Genomic DNA, 3,332 nt, shown 5'->3' on the forward strand with positions numbered 1-3,332 from the left:
TGCCTCTTCCTCTGGCCTGCTTCTTTCTTGTACATGCCAAAGCCTGTGAGAACCAGTGTAGATTTCTAAGGGGCTGAGTCCAGATAAACTCGATGACGTGTGTGGGGCTTTGGGACATACAGACTTGGGTGCGGATCCTACCCCTGCCTCTTACCAGTTACATGGGTTTGAATAAATAATTTAAATTTTTATATATGTGCTTTGTAAGCTGTAAAGGCTTTGCAAATGTGAGTATATGAGTGATGTGCTTCTCAGGATTTTCTCCGTAATAGTGATTCTGTCAGCCTCCACCTAATCACATCCTCTTGCAATGTGTAATCAGTGACAGGTTTGACCTTCAGTCTCTAACACTTCTGCATCAATTTTCCTGGGTCCTCCAGTTTCCAATCAGTCAAGGCAAAAACAAAAAACAAAAACAAAAAAACAGAATTCTTCTTCAGCCAAGGGGAGCCATTTGAAAGTGAATAATCCACCCTTTCCCACCACCCACTCACCTGTTCACAGATTTGGTCAATCCAAATGATATTCCTCCAGTTTGAAATAAAACCGTTCCTCCCAGACGGTACTTGTTAACCATTCAGAGCCCATTTGCCTCTTCCTCTGGCCTGCTTCTTTCTTGTACATGCCAAAGCCTGTGAGAACCAGTGTAGCTTTCTAAGGGGCTGAGTCCAGATAAACTCGATGACGTGTGTGGGGCTTTGGGACATACAGACTTGGGTGCGGATCCTACCCCTGCCTCTTACCAGTTACATGGGTTTGAATAAATAATTTAAATTTTTGAGCCTCAGTTTTATCATCTCTAGAATGTAAGAAATAATACCTACATTCCAGGGATCTTACAAGACTGGAATGAAGTGATTATGTCACGTATCTGGTGTGGCATTGTGCAGGAATATAGAAATGCAGGGCTGCAACTTTGGGAAGGAGAGGTGTCACAAAAAGGGGGCTCAAAGCCTGAAAACAAGGCACTCTGGCTCTGTGACTGCTTTCCAGTGTATGGGGCATCCCTCCAGCCTGCTTCATTCACCAAGTGGCATGTTCACTTGGCATGAACTACCTTTCCCTATGTCCACTATGGCACTGAGTCCAGGACTCAGCCTTGCGCTGCCCTCCTAGTGTTCCCTAAAAAATCCTCCTCACAGGCTGGCCCGTGGCTCCCTCAGTAGAGTGCGGTGCTGATAACACCAAGGCCACAGGTTCGGATCCTATGTAGGGATGGCCGGTTTGCTCACTGGCTGAGCGTGGTGTTGACAACACCAAGCCAAGGGTTGAAATCCCCTTACCGGTCATCTTTTAACAACAACAACAAAATGAGCGTGGTGCTGACAACACCAAGCCAAGGGTTGAAATCCCCTTACCGGTCATCTTTTAACAACAACAACAAAAAAAATCCTCCTCACTTACTACGTGTCATCCTCCAGCCACAGAGGGCATGTTCTCCTTGTGGACACATCTGCTTCTAGACCCCTTCTGTGAGCCCAAAGATGGCTCTGGTCAGCCATCAAATCCACAACATGAAATAAGTGAAATTTCTGGTTACTTAATCTCAAAACCTTCAAATGCATTCCCAGGAGAGCAGAGAGATCAGAGTCTTCTTTTTCCTCCTTTTAGAACATTGTTAAGTCCTGGATCTAATAATCCAACCAGAAGGAAGTGTACCTTGAAGTGTCCCTTAAAAAGGAAGGATGCATAGTGTCCTGGACCAGAGCTGTAATGATTAAAGACTTAATATTTGCAGGGTGCTGTTGTCTTAGTTGATCCACACAACCAGACTGGGAGGAAGGTAAATTCATAAAATAATAAAATAATATTACTACCCCCATTTTGCATGATAACACAAAGACTCAAGTGTGGTTAAGAGCCCTTTTCAGGGTCACACAACTAATAAATAGCACAGACTGGATTTGAACCCAGGATATCTGACTGCCAAAATCCACAAATAGACCAACCTGGCTTGAGTTAAAGACATATATTTTGTGTGGTGGGAAGTAATAGCAGAAAAGTAGGGCTGGGGATATGTTTTGAAGGGCTGGACAGGTGAGTTTGTGTTTTATGGAGTGGGCAATGGTGAATCCCAGAATGTTTTAGAAGGGAGAAGGAACATAATCAAAGAATGATTTAGGAAAATGAGTATACCAGCATAAAGAAAAGAAGGAAAGGAGCAGAGAGTGGTAGGAAAAGGACTATTTGAAATATGACCCTCAACTCAGATGGTAGCAATAGGCACAGAAAGAGGTGTCGAAGATAATGCCAAGGTTCCAAGCTCAGAGGCAGAAGAAATACTATCAGCAGGAGTAGGAAGCGTTCATAGTAACTGTTGACATGTTTTTTAGAAACTGTTATGTGCTTGCCACTGCAAAATTAAGAGCTTTTTGTGGCTTTTCTCATTAAGTCTCCTAATGGCCCTATGATGTAGTTACTACTGTTATCACCATTTTAGAGATTTTAAATATGGAAAACTGAGGCTCAAATGGTTAAATGATTTGTCTAGATTACAGGGCTAATAAGCAGTGGAGCCAATATTTCAACCCAGGTCTGGCTGATGGTCTCCAGAATTCACACTCTTAACCCAGCACAGAACAGCTCCTCCAACCCACCTGCAGGTACAAGTTGGGATAAAGGGGCAGTTGATTTGGTAAATAAGCAAGGAAGTCATGCCCTCTATAGCTGTCGTCTCCCCTAAGAGACAGATTCACCCTTCTGCTGATCTGGGTAGACAGCAGCCAGCACTCAATGACATTGCAATTTCTGTTTAATATATTTGCTCTATGAAAGGATCACTGTAGAGGTGGGAGAAGGCAACTCCAGTCAGACTCTGGGCAGATTGTGGCCTTCGGAACATTAGAGAATGAGAAGAGAGAAGTGGAAGAAAGTTGTGGGACAAAGGAGAGAAATTCCTTCAAAACCCAGAACATCCTTAAGGAAGGGATGAAGTGTGGGCAGCCAGCCAGGGAGAAATGAACAGAACACAAAAGGAAATTAATCAGAGCCCCCACCAGTTATTTTGTCTGGGTTTCTCCAGAAATATTCCCTTTTAGGCCACTGTACCCAAAGTCCAATAGTCCAGTAAACCAGTAAAGCTCCCCTAAAGCCCAGCTCAGAATTATCCAGCCTAGATGTTTTTGTTCCAGACAGAGGATTTGGTCTTAAGCTCAGATAATATATTACCTCTAGATAATATAAACATCCAAAAGGAAGGAAAGACTCAAGGAACTCAACATCACAGGACTTCAGTGTTGGAAGCAGCACTGCCCTTAAACCCAAGCAAGAGAGGCCCCTGCCCTGGCCTTCCTCAGGCCATGCTCGTATAGAGAACACAGGGTCAAGAGGAT

Source organism: Galeopterus variegatus, unplaced genomic scaffold (assembly GCF_000696425.1).
Source record: "Galeopterus variegatus unplaced genomic scaffold, G_variegatus-3.0.2 Scaffold850, whole genome shotgun sequence".
NCBI classification, from domain to species: domain Eukaryota; kingdom Metazoa; phylum Chordata; class Mammalia; order Dermoptera; family Cynocephalidae; genus Galeopterus; species Galeopterus variegatus.